The following is a 26,825-nucleotide window of genomic DNA, read 5'->3' as shown; positions in this document are numbered from 1 at the left end:
TCTGGGAAGATCAGTGTACAGATGTTAACCTGCCTACTGCTGACATGCCCCCCAGCACAGTTCTTTTCCGGGAAGATCAGTGCACAGCTTTAATCTGCCTACTTCTGACATGCTTCCCTGCAGTCTCCACCCCCATGTCTCTAAGCCCCTTAGGTAGATAAGAACAGAGGTTATGCTATAATTTATAGAAAAAGAAAAAAAAAGTTATTTATAATATTTTTTTATATAATTACACAAATGTTTTGCCTTTCATTTCTATTTGAAACTGAGTGGCTTGTTTTAACAGGTAAGAGTACAGATATACTGTAACCACTTGCCCTCCAGAGGATTTACCCCCCTTCCTGACCAGGCCATTTTTTGCAGTACAGCATTGGTTTAAATTAACTGAAAATTGCGCGATCATGCAATGCTGCAGCCAAATGAAATTTATGTCCTTTTTTCCCACAAATAAAGCTTTCTTTTGGTGGTATTTGATCGCTTGCGCATCTTTTATTTTTTGCACTATAAACAAAAAAAGACTGACAATTTTGAAAACTATATTTCTGACTTTTTGCTATTAAACATGTTCAGTAAAAAAATTTAAAAAATCAAATTTCGTCAAAAATTCAGGGCAAAATGTATTCTGCTACTTGTCTTTGCTATAAAAAAACAATCCCAATATGTGTAAATTAATTGGTTTACATAAAAGTCATAGCATTTACAAATGGCAGTATATACTGAAATTTCGTTTTTTTAACTAGTAATGAGAGCGATCAGCGACTTATATCAGGAGTGCGGCAGGCATTCTGACACTGGGGGGAACTGACTTGGCATCACTGACATCCCCAGTGACACCAATACAGTGATCAGTGCTAAAAAAATGCACTGACACTGTACTAATGGCACTGGGCAGGAAGGGGTTAATATGTGAGTTAACTGTGTGCTGTTTTACTATGTGTGCTGTGTGTATGTGTTTCACTGTAAGCATACTACTTTGTATAGCTCTGCTATGCAGAGCCATACAAAGCAGTGTGCAGGAGCTGACAGGGAAGAGATCTGCATTCTTTACATACAGGTCTCTCCCCCATCGGTAATACTCGGAGATCGCCGGATGCCAGCGGGGAATCTCTGGCCAGGACCCAGTAACTGACACCTGAGGCCGCGAATGGAACTGCAAAATCACGTATACATACACACCCGTGCCATCCTGTAGCAATATTTCTGCTATAGAATGTAAGCTCCAAGGAGCAGGGTCCTCCTAACCCTCTTGTATTGAACTGTATTGTTGCTATATTGTCTCCCTTTATATTGTAAAGCGTTGAGCAAACTGTTGGCGCTATATAAATCCTGTATAATAATAATAATATAATAATATCATTATAAATGATAGCTGTTTTAGCTGCCAAAAGATTTGCATTACTGTTCCTCCAGTCCTGTGATTCACACAGCAGAGTCCTGTCTGGCATGGACCTCATTTATTTTTAAAACCACACTCCATCTTGGGACTGGACAGTGAAAGGAAAAGCAGCATAATGATGAGCTCATCCCTTTTTCACTTTGCTCTCTGCTTCTGTGAGGGTGCTGCTTGTACAGTAAGCACTTGAGTTCTAAAGCACAAATGATTAGCTCTTTGTGCTGCTGCTCCCAGTCTGAGCTCTGCAATATGGTGGATTGAAGAGACTGATGCCAAGTCAACTTTAAAGCAGAGCTCCACCCAAAAGGGGAAGTTCCGCTTTAATGCTTTGTCTCCCGCTCCCCATTAAGGATTGGCACCTTTGGGGAGCAGGTACCCGAATTTGGCAGGTACCCACTCCCACTTCCGCTGCAATTGCCTAGGCGATCGGAAGCATAAATTGTCCTCCCCACTCCCTCCCTGTAGTCTTCTGTGACACATGACAGGTCCCAGAAGACTACGGGGCCATTCACAAAGCGCAGCGCTTCTTGCACATGCACAGTGGGCAACCGGCTATGAAGCCGCAAGCTGTCACAGCCAGGTGCCCACACTGAAGATGCCGGCGCCAGGGAGAGAAGACAGCCGGTGAAACCAGCCGTGGTGAGGACACCGCTGGACCGAGGGACAGGTAAGTGTCTGTATTTTAAAAGTCAACAGCTACAGTTTTTGCAGCTGCTGACTTTTATTTTTTTTTTTTAGGTGGAACTCCGCTTTAAGTACTTACACTGCTGGTGACTAGCTGGTGAGAAGGATCCGCTGTCAATCACCCTGCTGAAGCCACCCAACAAACTAGCTAACAATGTCACATGGGAGACTAGCTGGTGAGAAGTAGCCTCTGTCAATCACCCTACTGCAGCCACCCAACAAACTGGCTAACAATGTCACATGGGAGACTAGCTGGTGAGAAGTAGCCGCTGTCAATCACCCTACTGCAGCCACCCAACAAACTGGCTAACAATGTCACATGGGAGACTAGCTGGTGAGAAGTAGCCGCTGTCAATCACCCTACTGCAGCCACCCAACAAACTGGCTAACAATGTCACATGGGAGACTAGCTGGTGAGAAGTAGCCACTGTCAATCACCCTGCTGAAGCCACCCAACAAACTGGCTAACAATGTCACATGGGAGACTAGCTGGTGAGAAGTAGCCTCTGTCAATCACCCTACTGCAGCCACCCAACAAACTGGCTAACAATGTCACATGGGAGACTAGCTTGTGAGAAGGAGCCGCTGTCAATCACCCTGCTGAAGCCACCCAACAAACTGGCTAACAATTTCACATGGGAGACTAGCTGGTGAGAAGTAGCCGCTGTCAATCACCCTACTTTAGCCACCCAACAAACTGGCTAACAATGTCACATGGGAGACTAGCTTGTGAGAAGGAGCCGCTGTCAATCACCCTACTGAAGCCACCCAACAAACTGGCTAACAATGTCACATGGGAGACTAGCTGGTGAGAAGTAGCCGCTGTCAATCACCCTACTGCAGCCACCCAACAAACTGGCTAACAATGTCACATGGGAGACTAGCTTGTGAGAAGGAGCCGCTGTCAATCACCCTGCTGAAGCCACCCAACAAACTGGCTAACAATGTCACATGGGAGACTAGCTGGTGAGAAGGGTCCGCTGTCAATCAACCTGCTGAAGCCACCCAACAAACTGGCTAACAATGTCACATGGGAGACTAGCTGGTGAGAAGTAGCCACTGTCAATCACCCTACAGCAGCCACCCAACAAACTGGCTAACAATGTCACATGGGAGACTAGCTTGTGAGAAGGAGCTGCTGTCAATCACCCTACTGCAGCCACCCAACAAACTGGCTAACAATGTCACATGGAAGACTAGCTGGTGAGAAGGATACGCTATCAATCACCCTGCTGAAGCCACCCAACAAACTGGCTAACAATGTCACATGGAAGACTAGCTGGTGAGAAGGATCCGCTGTCAATCACCCTGCTGAAGCCACCCAACAAACTGGCTAACAATGTCACATGGGAGACTAGCTGGTGAGAAATAGCCGCTGTCAATCACCCTACTGCAGCCACCCAACAAACTGGCTAACAATGTCACATGGGAGACTAGCTTGTGAGAAGGAGCCGCTGTCAATCACCCTCCTGAAGCCACCCAACAAACTGGCTAACAATGTCACATGGGAGACTAGCTGGTGAGAAGCAGCCGCTGTCAATCACCCTACTGCAGCCACCCAACAAACTGGCTAACAATGTCACATGGGAGACTAGCTGGTGAGAAGTAGCCACTGTCAATCACCCCACTGCAGCCACCCAACAAACTGGCTAACAATGTCACATGGAAAACTAGCTGGTGAGAAGGATCCGCTGTCAATCACCCTGCTGAAGCCACCCAACAAACTGGCTAACAATGTCACATGGGAGACTAGCTGGTGAGAAATAGCCGCTGTCAATCACCCTGCTGAAGCCACCCAACAAACTGGCTAACAATGTCACATGGGAGACTAGCTGGTGAGAAGTAGCCACTGTCAATCACCCCACTGCAGCCACCCAACAAACTGGCTAACAATGTCACATGGAAAACTAGCTGGTGAGAAGGATCCGCTGTCAATCACCCTGCTGAAGCCACCCAACAAACTGGCTAACAATGTCACATGGGAGACTAGCTGGTGAGAAATAGCCGCTGTCAATCACCCTGCTGAAGCCACCCAACAAACTGGCTAACAATGTCACATGGGAGACTAGCTGGTGAGAAGTAGCCACTGTCAATCACCCCACTGCAGCCACCCAACAAACTGGCTAACAATGTCACATGGAAAACTAGCTGGTGAGAAGGATCCGCTGTCAATCACCCTGCTGAAGCCACCCAACAAACTGGCTAACAATGTCACATGGGAGACTAGCTGGTGAGAAATAGCCGCTGTCAATCACCCTGCTGAAGCCACCCAACAAACTGGCTAACAATGTCACATGGGAGACTAGCTGGTGAGAAGTAGCCACTGTCAATCACCCCACTGCAGCCACCCAACAAACTGGCTAACAATGTCACATGGAAGACTAGCTGGTGAGAAGGATCCGCTGTCAATCACCCTGCTGAAGCCACCCAACAAAGTGGCTAACAATGTCACATGGGAGACTAGCTGGTGAGAAGGATCCGCTGTCAATCACCCTGCTGAAGCCACCCAACAAACTAGCTAACAATGTCACATGGGAGACTAGCTGGTGAGAAGGATCCGCTGTCAATCACCCTGCTGAAGCTGTCCCAGAAGCAGATGAAGAGGGTTACATGGCCCACCAAAAAGGAGAAAAAGAGGAAGTGCAAGGCTTGCTCCTCAGGAATATTTAAATAATTGAGTTTGCTGATGCTTTAACTGAGGAATATTCTGCTTATATAAAACAGTAAGCACCTGTCTACACAATTATCCTAATGTCCTGTGGTGGGTCAGAGCTGTCAGTCATGGAAATTTGTTCTATTTGCATAACAGAGTATTCTGTTTTTTAAGGGTCTGGGGGCCCTTTACAGTTAAAATGGAGGACTATCATATGCACCAGGATGTCATTTTTTTAATGTAAGCTAGAGATTAATGAATTATCCTTGACATAAGTTTACTTTAAAATTAATGATGAAGCAATTCGGTGAATGACGAAGATGCCTATAGTAACATCTATTTAATTTGAAACCCAGAGGAATGGCAGACTATTAAATACTTTGCATTATTACTTACTGCTGAAATCAAGGGAGACTTTAGGGTTTGGTTTACTTAAGGCAAATAGGCTGTTCACTTTGTAAGAGTATTTGCCCCAGAGCCAAGTGAATGAGGTGAAGCTTTGCTGACTTCCATTATTCAATCATGTGCTAGCAAAAGCAGTTTTATTTTCCTTGCACGCAAGTGGGTGCTCTTTACAAACTGATGCATCACCATATTTACTATGTTGTGGGGGAAACGTCCCTTATAAAATGAATAGCCTATTTATTTTTAGTAAAACAATCCTTTAGTTTGCCCTGTTGCTAGTGTTTTGTGCAATTTAAAGAAGAACTCCATGTAAATTTTTTATTTTCCCATGCAGTGGGATTTAGGGGAGAGCTATACTTACCCTGTCCTCCGATCCTCTGGAAAACTGTGCTCCCTCACCCTCGGTGGTGGACTGTTCCTGCCAGCCTCATGCCTGGAGCCGGTTTATGGACGTGATGACGTCAGGAACAGTCCATTCATAAGACCACTAGCAGAAGCGGCAGGGACTGATCTTGCACTCAGAGCATCAGCAGATTTGATAAGTACATCTTCACCCCTAGACAAAAACAAGCAGTTAGCCCATGCAGTGCCGGCTCAGCCCCACTACATGGTTCAAACATGTTTTCTTTTGTGATTTCTGCTTTAACCTCTTTTCTGGTGCAAAATGAGATTGTAAACTCTTAAGTTTTTTATTTTTTAACCACTTCAAGTCCGGACACTTTCACCCCCTTCCAGTCCAGGTCAATTTTCAGCTTTCAGCGCTATCACACTTTGAATGACAATTGCGTGGTCATGGAACACTGTACCCATATGAATTTTTTAGCATTTTTTGAGACAGATAAAACTTTTTTTTGGTGGTATTTATTCACCATTAGGATTTTTATTTTTTTGCTATATAAATGAAAAAGTCCAAACATTTTGAAAAAAGTGTTTTTCCTATAACATTTTGCAAATAAATAATAATTTCTTCATAAATCTTGGCCAAAATGGATTCAGCTATCTTTTTAGTAAAAAACAAAATAACCCAAATTAGTTTATAACCAAAAATTATAATTTTCAAAAATGTTTTTGAGGTTTTTATTTTATTTTTTTATATTATTATTTATTTTGTTCTATTTATTTATTTTTTAACATACTGTCACCCTAGCAGTACAGTGTCACCATAGTGACACTGTACTACTTGTGGGGGTTGATGAAGATTTTTTTTTTTGTTACACTGATTGCTTTTACACCCATAAAGGCTGTAAAATCAATAATTTCTCCTTCTCTATGGCTGCATTCTTGCAGCCATTGACAAATACTGTGTGAGCTGTGATTGGTCACAGGTTGTTACATGGCACAATGCTGTTGTGAATAGTCCTGTATCATGTGACCTCTGTGATCATTCACAGATTTCACTAGTAGTAAGCAATGATGTCAGAAGTGACATCTTGCTTACTACTATTCATGTGATCACTGATTGGCCAATGAGAGGTCCCGTACAGCGATGGACACAGCGGGCACCGGATCGCGGTGCCGTGCACTCCCAGGGAGCGCGCACTGGCAACGAATGGGGGGGATGTTTATAAACGGCCACCCACTCCTGCAATGCTCCTATCCAGCCGTTTGTATACATGGGCCAGACGGGAAGTGGTTAAATAACAAACATGTTAATTGTACTTGACTCTTTTTTACATTACACTACGGCTGGCCCGCACATACTGTATGTGAACCGGCTCCATAGAAAAGGATTTTGGTTGACATGTCATGTGAGTCGGATACAGTTCAAAATGCACCATTGCCATTGCTAGCCAGAATTCACATTTCCAAATAGTCTCATGAGCCTTTAAAGAGGTACTACAAACAGGTTTGAGAAAAGACAAATTGAAAAGAAAGACGGTGGTCTATAAAAATCTTTGGAGTAGTTCAAAGTGTTAAATCAAATACTTTGACTTCATGGATTTACTTCAAACAGTGGCTGCATTTTCACGCTCGTAGTTCAGTAAAAAACAATTGCTTAAAGTATTCTCATCTACAGTCTTGGAATTATTACAGCAGTGCTTATACTTGTCACAAATGTCTTAAAAGAAGTTATAACATGTATGAAATAAGCAAAAACAAAAAGACAGGTGTGGTAACCAGTTGGTCTTGATTCATCCCAAGTTTCAGGTGCTCAAAGTGCTTAAAGTGTATGCATTGATAGCTTACTAGAAATATTTCTAGAACAGCCTGATTATTGAAATATGAGAATATAGGCACACCCTGGAAACAGTATCCATCTTTATATAAACCACCATTTTCTACATAACCACATTGTTTAGTTTTTTTTCTATTATTCTCTGAGAACATTACTGTAAATATATCATTTGACTAGCATATTCCGAATGAATTTCCAACTTTGTGCCATGTTCATAATTATGTATTTTTATTTCATTATGTATTTGTAAACATTAAAAAGAAAAAATACCACTCATTACCCTTCAGCTGGATGATCTCATTGACACAATAGGATGTGAGGCCAAGTCATATATGCAAGGACAGCAAAAAAAATCTTGGTTACTTAAAGGGACATATTTATAAAACAATGAATGCGATTTTCACCATACATTCACTGGGGGTAAACCAATCACTACTATTTAAAGGACAAGTGCAGCTAAAGCTTGTTTGGCAGTAGTTCTTCTGTGAATCACAGGAGTGAAGTTTGTTTTACACTCCTGGGTCCACTTTTGGCTGATGTCACTCAGCCAGTCCAGGCTGGGGAAAGGTCTCAATCATATGGTCGGGATCCACCCAGAAGCCTGGACCGGCACCTGGCTCAGCCTCTCAGAGAGCCACTGAGAACCTGAGCCAGCCGCTCCCGCCAGTTGCATAGGCCAGTGCTGTGGGAGGCAGAACGGAGCAGAGCCATTTACACATATAACAGAAATGTTAAAAATCAACCAAAAGTCAGGTGGGTCACAAGACCCAACTAGCATCACACCCCCAGACTACGGTAAGTTCAATACACATTTGCAGATCACAGTTGAAAATATCCAGGCCAATATCTGACAAATGTATGCCATCATTTCTGTTAAACCCAGCAACTCAACCTTCTAGAGTTGGCCATAGACAATGCAATAGCCCCAGTCAGTGTTAATGGGGGAATCCCCTCATGGGGTTATTGTGTCCTCCCGGGGGGGGGGAGCCATCCCTGCCACGAGAACACAGTTATTATTTCCAGCGGCTATAGCCGCTGAAAAAACCGACAGGCTGGTTGTACCCAAGTCTGACAACAAACGCATTGGATACAATCAGCCTGCGCATAGATGTTTACAATCTTGGCTGGTCTCTGCTAATATGGCTAAGATTTGAACCATCTATGGCTGGCTTAAGTCTGAGTGTCTAAAAGAAAAGCCTTCAACAAAGGGCATTATTTTTAAATGGCCCTATTTATATGTTTCCTCAATTTCCCAATGGCCTTAACATAGGGTACTCCAACCAAAAAAGTCTAGGAATTATTTCAGAAAATACAATGACTGTGCTAGCGGAAGACAATTTTATGTGTTGGAGGTCATTTCTGATAGAAAATTTCGAATCAAGGGTCTTCAGTTGACCCATGTCATTACAATCTAAATGCAACATTGGAGAGGGTTAAATGTGATAAAGCCTATCTAGTTCAAAAAATAAATCCTGGCATAACATACCCTATTTACCACACGAATCCTGGATGTAAACCTAGATTTTCACAGTATACCCTTCTTGCTGCTCTTCTCTGAGCCCAGAATATAAAGGAGTGACCAACTATCCAGAGAACGTGAGCATGACCTAAAATAATTATTGAAATAATACTTTATAACTTGTAACTACTAGAATTCCACCTGCCTGTTCTCGTAATGGTGCTAGCTTTTAAACCAAGTTTGGGTGCTTCAGTGGCTGCTCCAATGCAAAAAGAATGGGAGGGCTTTAAGTAATCTATATTAAGGAATCTTAAACACTTCTGAAAAACAGTATTACAATAACTGGAACTCGATTAATGGAAAATACTTGGAATGAATAAAAGTAAAATTTACCAACTTCGGATGGTTTAAATATTCTTTTAATAGAAAAGCAGGACAAATGTCAGAGCCACTATAAGCATTCAAGCCAGTATAAGAGACCTTTTACTAACTGATCATTTTTTGATTTCCTAACAAAAATCCTCAAACTATTTCCTTCTACAGTAACCTCCTGAAGCCTAAGACCAGACTTATCATCTTTACCTGGTGGAATGAACTCAGAGATCTCAAAAGTCGCAAAAAAGGCTAAGGAAAAACCAGCTTTGAATAACACAGATTCAATAATGAGAAACAAGCAGAATGTGTTGCACACAGTGGGGTTTATTTACTAAAACTAGAGAGTGCAGAATCTGGTGCAGCTCTATACAGAAACCAACCAGCTTTCAGGTTTATTTGTCAAAGCCTTACTGAACAAGCTGAAGTTAGAAGCTGACTGGCTAATGTGCACAGCTGTACCAGATTTTGCACTCTCCGATTTTAGTAAATCAAATATAGTATTTCAGATGTAATGGGTTGCCTGCCATCTACTTTAAAAGTAACTCTTCTGTAACCTTTCAAAAGCTTGCTTAAATGTAAAAAAAACTGCTACAAGTTAGCAGTTTACAAGAAGTATGGCTTTTTTTCCCCCCGATTTTTTTTTTTTTCATAAAGTTTATTAATAAACTCAGAGCATACAATAGGTACAGGTAATACAAGGTATTAGTCGGAAATACAATAGGAGGTAATACACATACAGCAAACAAAAAGATACATAGCAATACATAGGCAAAGAATCAGACGTAAGTCATCCCAGGGAAAAGAAAACAAGGGAAAAATCAGGACATGCAAATGCAGGAGCATTAAAGGCAGATCTGGTCTCAAGCACTTATTCAGCATATTGGAATCACAGCACTGGCAGGGTCGATGATATATAACCTCAATTACCGAGCAGCAGCAAAGAGCAGGGCCAGTGAGTCAAAGGCATGCATTGGAAATGTATACAGTAGGTGTGGAGGGGGGATGCAAGGGCTTGTAGGATATGGCCTTGTACTTTTGATGAAACTGAGGTAACCCACTACAGGCTGCCAGCACGTGGGTAAAGGGTTCGGGAAAGGAGATATGTAAAAGTAAAACATATGTGCAGCTGGATTGCAGATAGGGAGTAGGGCTCCTATGCGCAGAGAAGTGTACCAAAATGGAAAGGGGAGAATGAAAGCTAAACTCCGAGTAGGAAAGCAAGGAAATGGGGATTCAGAATTTAAGAATAAGCATGAAAAAGAAGGGAAGAGAGGGGAAGAAGAAAAAGAAAAAAAGGGGGGGGGGTGGGGGGGGAGGGAGATGGGGGGTTGGGGAAGGGTTGGACGGGGAGGAGGTATGGAGAAGTAGGAGGGTAGGTAAATCACCTTTACTCAAGACTCCCAGGACATGAGAGATACGCGCAACCCTGGCAGAGAAGCGAGCTGGGGACAGTTGCAGGCGTAGCAGGGTGCCAAGCGTAACTTGCTCCAAGCAGTACAGGACATCAAGACAAAGGACCTCAATCACAACCTTAAAAAAATCAGAGAACCGATATATCGCCAGAAACACTACGGGGTATCAGAGAGGTTCAGAATCAGTCAGCAAGGCCTATGAAAGAATGATATTCAGGGGTCGTTCGGAAGTGAATCCAACAGGACCACGTATGAGAAAATTTAGTAGGGTTATTCAGAAAAGAAGCAATCAGCTCTGCCATTTAAGCAATTCTGTTCAAACGTATGAACCAATCTCGCACTGTGGGGGGGTGAACAGACCCCCAGAGAACCGGTAAGCAGAGTTTAGCCGCGTTAAGCATATGCATAGCCAGAGATTTGAAATATAGACGTTTGGGAAGCGGAGTGTGGTGGAGGAGGAGTTGGGCCGGAGAGAACTCAATATCAAGAGTAGACACCGAAGAAGTAATCCGATATACCTCCTGCCAAAAGGGCTGAACCATAGGGCAGTCCCACCAGACATGAAGAAGAGATCAAACAGGAGCCCCACATCTCCAACAATTACTAGGTCTGGATGGATCAAAATGATGGATTCTAGAAGGTGTATTGTACCAACGTGTCGCCAACTTGTATCCGTTTTCTTGTGCCGAAACATTCAAGGAGCACTTATGAGAAAAGGTAAAGATTTGGTCCCAATCAGGGGAAGAAAAGTCAATGTTTAAGTCTCTTTTCCAAGCTTTGCAGGAGGGAAGTGAATCAGAGGTTCTGTCACCAAGAAGAAGCAGATAGGTAAATGATACTAAATGCCTCCGTGGTTCAGCCTTTGAACAGAGTGACTCAAAGGAGGTGAGAGGGCGGACCCATTTATGGCGATATGCAGGAGAGAGAAGAAAATGTCTGATTTGAAGATAGGCCCAAAAGGGAAAGGTGAGATCACCCATAGTACTTGCCAGGGAAGAACAAGACTTCAGCTGACCTTTGTGAAAAAAGTGGTTCGCCAATACTTGACTGTGTGGCCAATGTGCTGATGGAAAGGACTTATGCATACCGGGAGGGAAGTTCGGATTGAGGTGAAGAGAAGTTAGTGGGTTGGGGGCATCGGAAACGGAGGCCGATTTACAGGCTAAGCGAAAGGTTTTAAGGGATGGACCGATTATTGGATGTAGGAGGAGGTCTTGAGGAATGTGTTTGGTCAGAAGCCACGGGATCGATGCCAAGGGGGAAGTGGAACAAGAGTGTTCCAGCTGGACCCACGCTTTGGTGGTAAAGTGAATATTCCAATCGATTATCCTAGTAAGATGGCAGGCCCAATGGTAAAGTTGCAGGTCAGGTAGTCCAATCCCCCCTTTGGATTTGGGGAGCACAAGCTGGGAGAATGAAATACGTGGCCATTTATGATTCCAGAGAAAAAGAGAGCACATTCTTCTGCATGAAACGAAAAAGGCGGGTGGTAAATGGATAGGTAAGGTTTGAAATAGATAGAGGAGGCGTGGGAGGATATTCATTTTTAGTATACCAGACCAGAAGAAGCATGGGCGATGCCACCTAGTTAGGTCTGCTCTGATGGCACCAAGGGTTGGAAGAAAGTTTTTGACATAAAGATCAGAGAGGTTACTCGTAAGCTGTATTCCCAGATAGGTAAGGGAGTCCCTTTCCCATTGAAACGGGAATTGTGACTGACAAAAGGAAACCAGGTCTGGAGCAAGAGTAATGTTTAAGGCATAGGATTTGGAATGATTCATTTTGAGGTTCGAGATATATTGAAAGAAGGAAAAATCCTTAAATAGGTTGGGCAAGGTAATCCGGGGCTCCGTCAGAAACAAAAGAATGTCGTCTGCGTAGGCAGCAAGTTTGTATTCCTTGTTCGCCACGGAAATACCCCTGATATCTGGGTTTAGGCAGAATTTGCGTAACAATGGTTCTAGTGATATCACAAAAAGAAGCGGGGATAGGGGGCAACCTTGGCGCGTACCATTCCCAAGAGGGAATGGATGAGATAGATGCCCATTCACACGGACCTGAGCCGTTGGACCAGAATACAGTGCCATAATGAAATTGAGCATGGTGTCCCCTAAACCAATCGCCTGTAGGGATGCCTTTAAGCAATCACAGGACACCCTATCAAAAGCCTTTTCGGCATCTAGGGAAAGAATAAATCCTGGACTGCGAGAAGTCGATGGAGAAAATGAAGAGCCTTGATGGTGTTATCCTTTGCTTCCCTTCCCGGGATGAAGCCCACTTAATAAAGGTCAATAAGGGAGGGTAACAAGGGAAGGAGACGGTTGGCTAGAATCTTTGCGTATATTTTGATGTCTACGTTCAAAAGAGAGATGGGCCTATAATTGGTAACCAAAGTGACATCTTTACCTTCTTTGGAGATGACAGTGATATGAGCTTCCAGGAGGCGATGATGTTGCGTGGAGGATGAAGAGAAAGTGTTGAAGGCGGAGAGGAAGGGTCCACTCAAAATATCTAGAAACTCCTTGTAATATGCCACAGAAAGACCATCAGGGCCCGGGCTTTTACCAGGTTTCATTTGCTGGACGGCTCGGGAGAGTTCCTCCGCCGTGATATGATGTTCCAAATCTTGAACAGTATCATCAGGTACAGTGGAAGGACTAAAGAGGCGAAGAAAATCAGAGATTAGGGTGTCTCTAGGCTTATTGGCCTCAGACGGACGACGTTCTGGATTGTATAATGTTTTGTAGTATTGCTCAAAGTGAGATGCTATATCCGCATTTGAGGTGGCCAAAGAGCCATCCAAGCCCCTAATCTTGTGAACTGTTAAACTCGTCTTTTTTGTCTGGAGGGATCTGGCTAAGAATCTCCTGCTTTTGTTAGCAAACTCATAAAAATGTTTTTGCGACAGAACGAATCTGCGCTTAGCTGCCTTGCCTAGTTCGTTTAAGAGTTGTGTGCGGGTGTTCGTAAGATCAGATAAAGTTGAGGCGGCCTGATTATGTTTGTGCGTCTTTTCCAGGAATTTAATGCGATCTAAGATTTGTTGTAAGCAAGCCTGTCTCTCTTTTTTACGTTTTGTGGCCATAGCTATTAGGACTCCTCGAATGACGCATTTATGTGCCTCCCATTGAGTTAACGAAGAGGTATCTGGAGTTTGATTGTTCGAAAAGTAGTCCGTTAATTGGGAGCAAACCTCTGCTTCATTGGCCACGTCAGAAAGAAGAGAGGCATCCAAACGCCATATCTTAGAATGGGAATGTTTCTCCGGAAATCATAATGTCATAGTGATAGGGTGATGATCAGAGAGGATCATCGGCTCGATGGAGGAATCATGGAGGAAAGAGAGGTCAGCTTGCGTGATAAAGAGGTAATCGATTATGGAATATTTTTGTGTGGAGGGGAGAAAAATGTATAGTCTTTGACATTCGGGTGGAGGACTCGCCAAGAGTCGTGAAGTTGCAGATCTTGAAGTTGAGTGTGAATCTGTCTAATGGATTTATATGGCAAGAAAGAGCTTCCCGAGGAAGAGTCCAATAAAGGGCATAGGGGAACGTTAAGATCACCTCCCAAGATTAGGATACCCGTCTGGAAGGAGGAGAGTGAAGAGGTAATGGAGCGGAAAAAGGATACCTGTCTAGTGTTGGGTGCGTAAAGATTTGCTAAAGTCATGGGCCTATTGGCAAAATTACCTTTTAGAAACAGGAATCTACCATCCGGATCAGGAAGTGACTCCGAGATAGCCAGAGGGAGGTGCTTTGCAATCAAAATGGCAACGTCTTTAGATTTAGCATGAGGGTTAGGAGCATGATAAACTGTCGGAAAAAGGGAGTTGTTAAGCTTGGGTATGTCATCGTGACGGAAGTGCATTTCCTGAAGAAAGACAATATCCGCTCTCTGTTTAAAAAGGTGCGAAAGCAGGAGAGAGCGCTTTTCAGGGGTATTCAGACCCTTCACATTAATAGACAGAACTTTCAGCGAAAGATGTCCTGACAGAGAGTTGAGAGAAGGCATGTCCAGGAGAGTAAAGGGAACCTAAAGGGATGGGAAAAGGGAGTAAGAAAAAAAAAAAAAGGTGGGGGGGAAGGGGATAAGAAGGGGGGGAGAGGGGAAGGAAAAGAAAAGAAATGAAAAGGAAGAGGAAATGAGGGAAGAAAAGAGAGAGAGAGATAACCGGCAGTGGGGGTAGACCAGCTGACCCACCAAAATGTGGGAAGGAGGAAAGAAGAACAGGAAAGAAGAAGGGGTAGGAGGGAAATAGCAGAAAGAGGAACAAGGAATGAAAGGAGATGAGAAGCAGAGGACAAGGGAGTAAGGTAAAGTTCAGCGAGAGCTCTCAAAGCTCGCTGTGTGGGAAACGCAGTGGAATTAGATCCAAAATGAAAGAGTCCGCCGAGCCATGGACCTTAAAAAATGCAAGAATCGGGGAGGGTGAGCACAATTCGTTTGAATGAAGATATAGATGGGGGCACAACCGCCATCGTCCAGCATAATGGGTGAGGTAAGACGCAGCAACAAGCTTAGGGATATCAGAAGGAAAATGTAACAAATGTCATGAGGGCAAGGAGACCGAATATATATCATTAGGGCGTATCGTGGTGGAAGCATTGTATGTAGGGAAATGAGAAAATGCACATCTAAGTGGAATGCAGTCGTGGCATGATCCTAAAGTTATGGGCAGAGTTGTGGCATCGTAGGTGTGCCGTGGTAGGGCCAGTGTGCGAGGCCAGATGGAAAACCTGCATATCATTAAGATGAAAAGCAAATCGTATCATAATCTGTTTAGGGCAAAAACATTGCAACATCACAGAAACAGCAGGGCAACCATTCAGAAAAAGAAAAAAAGCAACCATCAAAGGAAACAGTTGGGAAAAATGAGACATAGTGCACCATTTCTTTTTGGAATCCTAAGGTATCTCTCATCTGTCCTAACTCTTCTCTTCCCGACTTCCTCCAAAAAACTCAAACCATCCATCTCCCACCCCGCTCCCGCAGGACTCCACGACATTCTAAAAATCACGTAGCACCTCGTGTCTGAAAAGAAAAAATAGCTGTAGTTAGGCAAGGGGAGAGGGGAGAGGACGGGACTAGGGGGGAGCTCAGCAGAAGCTCCAAATGATGGTTTCAAAACCTGTAAGCAGTAAATGTGGTTTAGATGGGTGTTATGACATGAGGTGGAGAAGGGGGCCGGACCCCGCAGGGAACAACACCTGGAGAGTGTAAGGAGGTGATACTTGAATTCAAACAGATATGTAACATAATAGTATGAAAATGACAGCTCGGGTCCCGGATCCCTTCCTCCCCCCAACTCAGTCCTCCCCCGCCATCCCACACTACCCCTGGAAAAGGTATAAAGGCGAGCTGGAGTATGAAGCCTCTCACAGTAGACTCTGATGAAGAACAGTAGGGATCATGGTCAGGGAAATACAGACAATATGTAATGGAAGGCATGGAAATCACCCCTGACCACTGCAAGACCAACAAAAGACCCCTGGGAGGCCATACAACCAAACAGGGGCTGGGCATAGAGGGTCTGGAGATCCTTACTCTCCAGAGACTCTAGGCAGCGGACAAATCAGCATATACATTACAAACAGGGCTAGAGAAAGACTGTAGGACCATCCCCCAGGCTTCCATCAGAGGTAGTGAAAATGCAGCAATAAAAAGGTCGGTGACATGGAGGATGCCTGCGGAGGTACATCAGGACTGGCGGTCCATTGGAGAAGCTGAGACGGAGAGGAAAAAGGTCTTCATGATCGATGAGGCGAATTTGGCAACATCTGCAGGGGCATTAAAAGACCTGGACCAGGGCGGATGGGTTAGAGAGCAGAAAATGAAAGGGTGAAGGTGTACAGTTAAGGGGCCAAATAGGATGGGAGGGATCTGGTAAGATCATAGTCTGCATAAGTATTGCTGATGAGAGAAAGTCAGGGAAGAGATCGAAGAAAGGCCTTTAGGCATCATGGCGGGGTCTGTGATGTGCAGGAGAGGCCGTCGGGCTGTTGTTGGTAGTGGAGCCTCTGGCAGGAAGTCTCAGAGGAGTTGAAGGGACCAATCGGAGGTGAGGGAGATGGGGGCCTTGCCAATCCATGTCACTTGGTACTCGACCAGATTCAGTAGCATTTGGAAGACGCAGAGATCTGTACCAATCTGGAAGCTCAACTAGAGGAATGTCTAGTGTGGAACAGAAGCTGGGGAGATCCTCTGGAACTCACAGGTAGGCTGTGTGCCCCTGAGCTTGAGCGGAGAGACAGAATGGAAATCGCCACCTGTATAGTATGTTATGAGAGCGAAGTGTGTCCAGCAGGGGGCGAAGTTCTCGCCTTCGTTGCAAGGTTATGGAGGAGAGGTCCTGGAACAGGTGTATCTCATTACCCTGAAATAAAAGGCCCTTCTGAGAATGTCTTCATTGATTGGAAAGCTGACCAAGCAACACACCACATCTCTTGGGGGGTCAGAACCTCTGCCTCTGGAGCGAAGCGCTCTGTGTGCACGTTCCAGATCAATGGGTGCAGCAGGTGGACAGCCCAGCAGATCATTGAAGTTCGCAATTGCTGTTTTGGGGATGTCGCTCGGCTCCACAGATTTAGGCAAGCCACGCAATCTGATATTATGTCTGCGACCTCTATTATCCAGATCTTCAATCTGTCTATAAAAATCACGGATATGAGATGTGTGCGATACTGACAACTGCTGGATCTCCACTATGGCATCAGCATTAGATCTGCTTGTGAATTCCACCTCCTCTATTCTAGTACTTAACAAATGAAGGTCTTCCCTTAGGTCACTGAGGGCTGTGGTAAAAGTAGCTTTACTGTCAGCTGCAACTGCCTGCAGATCTCTTAAAGAAAGTGTATGTGAGCCTGAAGAGAGATCATGCTGTGGGACAGATTCCATGTCAGCCCCAGTGTCTGTGCTCTGTACACCCGGAGCACATGTTTCTGTAGTGGAGGGAGGAGGGGGGGAGTGGGGGATGCTGCATGTGGCCTGTCCCTCTGCTGAGAGCTGAACAGTTCCTGAATATGTCTGGATTGCTAGAGGTTATGTGCCCGCGGAGAGCAGGAATGGGAGCCGGTGACCTTCCGGTCCACTTTCCCCATCATGTATTGGCTCTGTCTCACCCACTTCTCTGCTAATATCGATGTAAGGTCTCTGGCTGGCAGGAGCTCCTGTATCACACGACCATCTTGGATCTCAGCAGACCACGCCCCCTTCTATTTTCATATAATTCTTTAAAAAAATGTTTTCCTGAACTACTGAACCTAAACTATTTACAGACATCAAATTGTTAACCTTCAAAACTAGGTAATAAAAAACCTTCTTTAAAACCTTCAATTAATTTTTTGGTGAGCTGTCTGTCTGTCTGTCTGGATACTCCAGGAGCCTTGGCAACATTTTTTCTAGCCTCACCAGGGATGGAGCCTCTAATAAAAAGCTCCCTGCCTTGCTGCGTATTAGCTAAAGCCATTTAGCTACTGAACCTAAACTATTTACAGACATCAAATTGTTAACCTTCAAAACTAGGTAATAAAAAACCTTCTTTAAAACCTTCAATTAATTTTTAGGTGACCTGTTTGTCTGTCTCTCTGGATACTGCAAGAGCCTTGGCAACATTTTTTCCAGCCTCACCAGGGATGGAGCTTTTAATAAAAAGCTCCCTCCCTTGCCGCTTATTAGCTAAAGCCATTTTTTCAAAACATTTGGAAACTGGGTGTGCTCCTCAGCAAAAAGCACATTCATGTGTATACCTACACATATTAGGCTAGTTGCATTGGCTATCATTAAAGGAAAAGCAAATGTCTTTTTTGTAACTACACGCTGGGGTTAAAAGGTGACAAGACACTACCCATTCAATAAAGGTAGAGAATGCCTCAAAATATTAGTAGGACAAACAGCAACACATAGAGAAGCATTTATCAAAGAAAAAGAAATCGTTGAGCCATAAACTCATGTCTTTAGCAGCCCACTTTCAGTCCTGGTTCACACTGATGTGGTGCGGAATTTGCAGTGTTTTCAGTACGAATTCCGCACCACATCAGAATCGCACCCCGTTCATGTGAACCAATGTGGGTGTGTATGTTAAGATAACAACACCCCGAAAGCAGTCCACAAAACGTGGTGCGATGTGCAGAATCGAATCGCGTAGGTGTGAATACCCATGCGATCCGATTCTAGTGCGCACCAAAAAAAGGGTCCTGCAATGTTTTTGGTGTGGGTACGGTGCGATTAGAGCCATACAAAATGTATGGCTCCAATGGCACTGCACACAAATTGCATGTGATTTGCACAGGAATGCGGTGCGCTTCCTGTGTGAATCACATGCGATATAACGCACCGCATATATGTGAACCCGGGCTAAATTAGGGTGTACTTACAACTTCTGCCTGAAAGACTCATCATAAAAAATCCAAGAAATACCTCCACTTGCTGACTGCATATACAGTGGGGCAAAAAAGTATTTAGTCAGCCACCAATTGTGCAAGTTCTCCCACTTAAAAAGATGAGAGAGGCCTGTAATTGGCATCATAGGTAGACCTCAACTATGAGAGACAAAATGAGAAACAAAATCCAGACAATCACGTTGGCTGATTTGGAAAGAATTTATTTTCAATTTATGGTGGAAAATAAAGTATTTGGTCACCTACAAACAAACAAGATTTCTGGCTCTCACAGACCTGTACCTTCTTCTTTAAGAGGCACCTCTGTCCTGCACTCATTACCTGTATCAATGGCACCTGTTTGAACTTGTTATCAGTATAAAAGACACCTGTCCACAACCTCAAACAGTCACACTCCAAACTCCACTATGGTGAAGACCAAAGAGCTGTCGATGGACACCAGAAACAAAATTGTAGACCTGCACCAGGCTGGGAAGACTGAATCTGCAATAGGCAAGCAGCTTGGTGTGAACAAATCAACTGTGGGAGCAATAATTAGAAAATGGAAGACATACAAGGCCACTGATAATCTCCCTCGATCTGGGGCTCCACGCAAGATCTCACCCCATGGGGTCAAAATGATCACAAGAACGGTGAGCAAAAATCCAAGGACCACACGGGGGGACCTAGTGAATGACCTGCAGAGAGCTGGGACCAACGTAACAAAGGCTACCATCAGTAACACACTACGCCGCCAGGGAGTCATATTCTGCAGTGCCAGACGTGTCCCTGTCAGGAATGGACTCAGCACTGGTGGTGGGACTCACCTGCCGTGTGGGCTGCAGTACCAGAGCTGACCAGCGGGTGCTCTCAGCAGCCAGAAGCTCTCTCCTGCAATCAGCCAAACCTGGGGCTGATTGCAGAAGGTGTATTTAAGGCATGACCAGGCCTGTGATCTGGGCCTTGGTGTATTTTTTCCCATGAGCCCCTGTACCTGGTATCCTGTGTTCCTGCCTCGTTGCTGACCCTGCTTGATCCTGACCTCTGCTGACCGTCTCCTGTTGAGCTCGGCTTGTGACCCTGACCATTCTCTGCCTGATCCTTTGTACCGCGCTGCCCGTGAGTTACTGAACCCAGCTTGTGACCCTGACCATTCTTTGCCTGCTCCTTTGGTACCTCGCTGCCCGCACGTTGCTGACCTGGCCCGTCTGACCACGCTACTGCTCTGCCATCCATCCATCCTGCACGGATCCAGCCGTCCCTGCTCACACCTTCTGCCTCTTCACATCAGGCTTTCTACCTGCACATACCTCTGGCGGATCCCTCTACCACGAGCAGGTGTACTCAGGGGCTGCGACCTGGTTCCTGTCTGCTCCAAGTCCATCCCCACCATCAGGGGCCCTGGTGAATAAGCAGACTGGGACTTAGACTCCGCGCCCTGGGGAATCCTGTCCTGAGGACCGCTAGAGGTACCACCAGACAGTCGTCACAGAACCCTACGGCCGGCCTGACCATTCCTCCTCTCCAGCCCTGACTACGCCTGTGTTCCTGCACGTACTAAGATTAGTGGAAGGTTGGTTTGTTCACTGTGCGTTTATATATATACATATATCTGGGTGGCTAATAGTAAACTGTATTATTATACTATACCTGAAACCCGCGTTTCCCTTTGTCAGTCCACACCTTTCTGGTCATTCCTAGATTCCTGACAGTCCCCCTGCTTAATCCAGTACATGTCCGGGCCCGTCTGAAGTTTGCTAGAGAGCATTTGGATGATCCAGAAGAGGATTGGGAGAATGTCATATGGTCAGATGAAACCAAAATAGAACTGTTTGGTAGAAACACAACTCGTCGTGTTTGGAGGAGAGAGAATGCTGAGTTGCATCCAAAGAACACTATACCTACTGTGAAGCATGGGGGTGGCAACATCATGCTTTGGGGCTGTTTCTCCACAAAGGGACCAGGACAACTGATCCATGTACAGGACAGAATGAATGGGGCCATGTATCGTGAGATTTTGAGTGCAAACCTCCTTCCATCAGCAAGGGCATTAAAGATGAAACGTGGCTGGGTCTTCTAACATGACAATGATCCCAAACATACCGCCCAGGTAAAGAAGGAGTGGGTTCGTAAGAAGCATTTCAAGGTCCTGGAGTGGCCTAGCCAGTCTCCAGATCTCAACCCCATAGAAAACCTTTTTTTTAGGGAGTTGAAAGTCCGTGTTGCCCAGCGACAGCCCCAAAACATCACTGCTCTAGAAGAGATCTGCATGGAGGAATGGGCCAACATACCAGCAACAGTGTGTGCCAACCTTGTGAAGACTTACAGGAAACGTTTGACCTCTGTCATTGCTAACAAAGGATATATAACAAAGTATTGAGATGAACTTTTGATATTGACCAAATACTTATTTTCCACCATAATTTGCAAATAAATTCTTTCCAAATCAGCCAATGTGATTGTCTGGATTTTTTTTCTCATTTTGTCTCTCATAGTTGAGGTCTACCTATGATGCCAATTACAGGCCTCTCTCATCTTTTTAAGCGGGAGAACTTGCACAATTGGTGGCTGACTAAATACTTATTTGCACCACTGTAACCTAGTCATATGGTGCCAGGGTGACACCTAGTACATGATCCTGTACTTCCTGGTAGTAGGTGCCTGTGTGTGCTGCTAGTGACGTGGCTGTGCTGTTACTAGACACAGCACAATCCGATCAGCTGGTGCTGGCCAATCGATGACCCCTGGCACCCGCTGATTGGCGAGGAGAAAGACAGAACAGACCTCTGTCCTGTCAGCTGGAATATGCTGGATTTTGTTTCCCTGCATAGCATAAAAGTCAAAAATATTGTTTGTTTTTCTAAATTTTCTGTGTTTTTTTTTGTTTATAACGCAAAACCCCCCCTCCCCCAAAAAACAGTAGTGATCAAATACCACCAAAACAAAGCTCTATTTGTGGGGCAGAAAAAATTATATACATTTCCTTTGTGTACATTGCATGAAGGGGAGAATGTCACCAGCACACCGAGGATCACCAATATGGGACCAAATGTTTTAATGAACGATCACATAATTACAGCAAGGCAACATTTCGGAGTCTCGCAGGACCCCTTCATCAGGCATGTGATGTTGGATTTTATTATATTGTACAGCGCTGATCAAACCTTTTGGTGCTATATAAACACTGTATAATAATAATAATAATTCCCTGCTTTGCAGGAAAACAAAATGCAGCATATTCCCACTGACAGGACAGAGCTCTGTTTTGTCTTTCTCCTCACCAATCAGCGGGTGCCAGGGGTCATCCATTGGCCGTCACCAGCTGATCAGCTTGTGGTGTGTTTAGTAACAGGCCAGCCGGGTCACTGTCAGCGCACGCGGGCACCTCCTACCTGGAAGCACAGGATCATGTACTAGGTACATGATCTGGCACAGGAGTGTCACCCTGGCACCATATAACTACAGTAGGTTATATGCGGTCAGCAAGTGGAGGTATTTCTTGGATTTTTTTATGATGAGTCTTTCAGGCAGTAGTTGTAAGTACACCCTAATTTAGCCTGGGTTCACATATATACAGTGAAGTAAATTGCTTGTGATTCACAGAGGAACCGCACTGCATGTGATGCCTAATGAAGGGGTCCTGCGAGACTCTGAAATGTTGCCTTGCTGTAACTATGTGGTCATTCATTAAAACTTTTGGACTCATATTTGTGATCTTCGGTGTGCTGGTGACATTCTCCCTTGCTGATTCTGTTTGGTTCCAGCTGACGGCCGCTGCAGCACCCATTTATACACACAGCCATTTTTAGCGCAGGAACTTGTGCGTTTGGATTGTACACTTGCTACATTGCATTAATGCACAATTGTCAGTTAAAGTAATGCAGTGCCAAAAAGCAAAACATGGCCTAGTGATGATGAGGGGCTAAATCTCCATGAGGTCAAGTGGATATGCTTGCAATATGATGTCAATGTGTTAAAAAAAGAAAACTGTTTTTCCAGGAAGTTTTTTACATGTTGTACTAGAATGCAGAAGGCTGGCAACAGGTTATTAAAATTCCTGGTTACAAGCCTACACCTATCCTCATCCACTTTGTCATCTTTTTTTATAACGTCTGAAAAGAAGTGATTTAGCTGACGAAAGCAATGAGAGTAAATCAATAAAATGGTCATTCCAAATGTTCTCCTTCAAACTAGCTGACAAACAAAAACCCATTGGCAATAATTCATTTGGCATTGATGACTTTAACGAAGTTCAGGAATACTCTGTCTGCACGTATCCTGAAACCTCTAATTAGCACCAGCCTTAGACTCATGCAGAGCATTACAATTATTGCTAGCTTCCACAGTAATGCTGTGTGCAGACCAAACAATATTTAAACTATATTTAAATTACAGACATCATATCATTAACTAGCGTAGACAATGAGTCAGATTACATAATAAATACTGTACCGAGAGGAGAGGGGAAGTATCTTTGGTGCTGCCAGCGTCTCCTCTTCACTGGTCCCCTGGCTGGTTATCCTTCTTTTAAGATGGTGCTCTGCTGGACCAGTACTGCTTTCGGAGACAAAAGGTCTTCTTCCTCTTCCTCCCTGGAATCATCCACTTCTAAGCTGGCTCTTTCCATGGTGGCAGCAGCTCCAGAGGAGGAAGAGGCAAACTAAACCAGAAAGTAAAGGAAAACTTAATATGTCACCCATATTAAAAAAGGCACCACATTTTGTCCCCTCTGCTCCTCCCAAGACCTCTTGCTCTCAAGCTCTCATGTCTCCTTCTACCATCCTGGTCTACAGTAGACATGTGAATGAAAAAATTTGTTCAGATCGATTCATTAAACTATTAATTTTGTTTTGTTTCATTCATTCATTTCTGACCGGATTCATATTTTTCCAATAGATTCTAAGTATTTCAATTGAATTCAAATTGAAAATATCAAATCGATCCAAATTCATTGTGAAGAATTCCATTCTATTCAAAATTTAAATTTCGGAAGATGGCTATATTCTTTCTACTTTATTCTATTCTATTCAAAATTTGAATGTCGAAATTTGAATTTCGGAATATAGCTTTATTCTTTCTATTCTATTCCACTTTTTTTTATTCTATTCTTTCCTATTCTTTTATTTTCTATTCTATTCTGTTTTATTCTATTGTATTATTTCGAAATTTGAATTCGAAAGACAGCTAAATTCTATATTTTCTATTCTAAACTTTTCTAAATTTGAATTTCAAAAGATGGATATATTCTATTTTATTTTATTCTATTGGAATTTCAAATTCTGAAATGACAATTTCAGAAAATGGATATATTTATTCTATTCTTTTTTCTATTCTATACCATTTTATTCTTTTCTGTTTTGTATTTTCTATTATATTCTTTTCTATTCTATTCCTTTATTTTCTTTATTATTATTTATTCTTTATTTTTCTATTCTACTATTTTCTGTTCTATTCTTTTATTTTCTTTTATTTTCTATTCTGTTTTATTCTGTTCATTTATTTCCAAAATTTTAAGTTGGGAGGATGGCTATATTCTGTTTGGTTCTATTCAAAATTCAAATTTCGAAATTTAACAGATGACTATATCTACTCTATTTTTAATTTCCTATTCTATTTTATTTTATTCTTTTAAAATTTTGAAAGACTGCTTAATTTTATTTTAATTGAAATTCAAATTTTGAAAGATGGTAATATTCTTTCTGTTTTATTCTAAAATCGAATGTCTAAATTTTAAATTCGGAAGACAGCTATATTCTTTCTAGTCTATTCTATTTTTTTTCTTCTATTTTTTTCTTCGCTACTTCTTTACTGTCTATTCTTTCATTTTTGTATTCTATTCTGGTTTATTCTTTTTGAAATTCATATTTTGGAAGACAGCTATAGTCTAAACACTAATACACACAGTCTTTGAAGGAAATCAGCAATAATCAGCATTACATCTGAATCTCCAAATAACAAAAATGTTGTCTGAATTTTGATTCAGAACAAAACAAACCTCACATGTCTAGTCTCCAGGGCTTCTCCATCCTCTGGAACTCTCTACATCAGTCTGTTGGCTATCTTCTACTCTTGCTGCCTTTAGGCAATCCCCAAAAAAATCATCTTTTCAGGGAAGCCTATCCAGCTAAGAGAATTTTTATCACCTCTATCATCTCATCTCCCCTATTAGATTGTAATCTCCTATGAGTAGGGTCCTCTTACTCCTGTGGTTTTTTTTTATTGCATTGTAACTGTACTGTCTCCCTTTATATTGTAAAGGGCTGCACAAACAGTTGGCGCTATATAAATCCTGTATAATAATAATACTAATCCTCCTAGATTGTAAACTTTAACAAGCAGGGCCCTCTGATTTCTCTTGTACCAAATTGTATTGTAACTGCAACGTCTACCTTCATTTTGTAAAGCTCTGAGCAAACTGTTGGCGCTATAGAAATCCTGTATAATAATAATAGTATTGTTGTAGCCCAGCACCTGGCTACACAGGCATCACCCCTTTTCTCTTTCAGTCTATAGCCACAAGCGAACTGTGACAGGCAGTGGCCATGCAGGGAGCTCAGTGTTATTGGCCTGCACTGTGGACAAAGTATTGGGTCATGAATGCTGCTGCCAGACTCAACCTCCTTACTAACCATTCCATATCTGCCTTCCATTTCTGCCAATCCTTCCACTGGCTTAACATTGCCCAACGGATAACATTCAAAACATTAACAATAACATATAAAGCCATTTATAACTCTGCCCAAAAATACATCACCAATCTTGTCTCTAAATACCACCCAAACATCACTCTCCACTCCTCGCACGACCTCCTGCTCTCTATCTCCCTTGTCTCCTCCTCCCATGCTTGTCTCCAGGACTTCTCCAGAGTTTCCCTCATCCTCTGGAATTCTCCACCCCAATCTATCTGACTATCGCCTACTCTGCTCACTTTTAGGTGATCTCTGAAAACCTATCTCTTCAGGGAAGCCTATCCTGCACTCAGCTAATAATGGAATCTTCTATTCCTCCTACCAGTCCATCCCCCACAGTTAATAACTTTTGCACCACTAGTTCCTCCCTCTTAGATTGTAAGCTCCAAGGAGCAGGGCCTTCCTATCCCTCTTGTATTGAACTGCATTGTTGCTGTATTGTCTCCCTTTATATTGAAAAGCGCTGAGCAAACTGTTGGCGCTATATAAATCCTGTATAATAATAATAGAGGCTCTTCTTGACAAGTGATTAATTTACAGTTGCAAGAAAAAGTATGTGAACCCCTTGCGATTACGTGGAGTTTTGCATGAATTGGGCATAAAATGTGCTCTGAACGTCATCTAAGTCACAACAATAGAAGAACACAGTCTGCTGAACATAATACTACACAAACATTAGATGTTGCCATGGTTTAATTGCACATAACATGTAAACATTCACAGTGCAGGGAGGAAAAAGTATGTGAGGCCCTAGCTTAATGACTTCTCCCAGAGCTAATTGGAGCCAGGAGTGAGCCAACCTTGACTCCAATCAGTGTGATGATATTGGATGTGTTGCTGACAGCTGTCCTGCCCTTAAAAAACACACACCTGTTTTGGGTTTACTGGTTTCAAGAAGCACTGTTCGATGTGAACCATGCCTCCCAGAAAAGAGCTCTCAGAAGACCTACGATCAAGAATTGTTGACTTGCATGAAGCTGGAAAGGGTTACAAAAGTATCTCCAAAAGCCTTGATGTTCATGTGTCCACGGTAAGACAGACTGTCTACAAATGGAGAAAGTTTAGCACTGTTGCTACTCTTTCCTTAACACTGATATCAAAATAAATATTTAGTGAAATATAAATTAAATCAAAAATTCTCATGAATAGTATACAATTTATGTATTTCCAATAAAGGACAGGAAAAAAGTGCCCAATAGTGAAC

Source organism: Staurois parvus, unplaced genomic scaffold (assembly GCF_062004578.1).
Source record: "Staurois parvus isolate SC_StPar_1 unplaced genomic scaffold, SC_StPar_1.0 ptg000549l, whole genome shotgun sequence".
NCBI lineage: Eukaryota > Metazoa > Chordata > Amphibia > Anura > Ranidae > Staurois > Staurois parvus.
Note: the sequence above shows the minus strand (reverse complement) of the source record.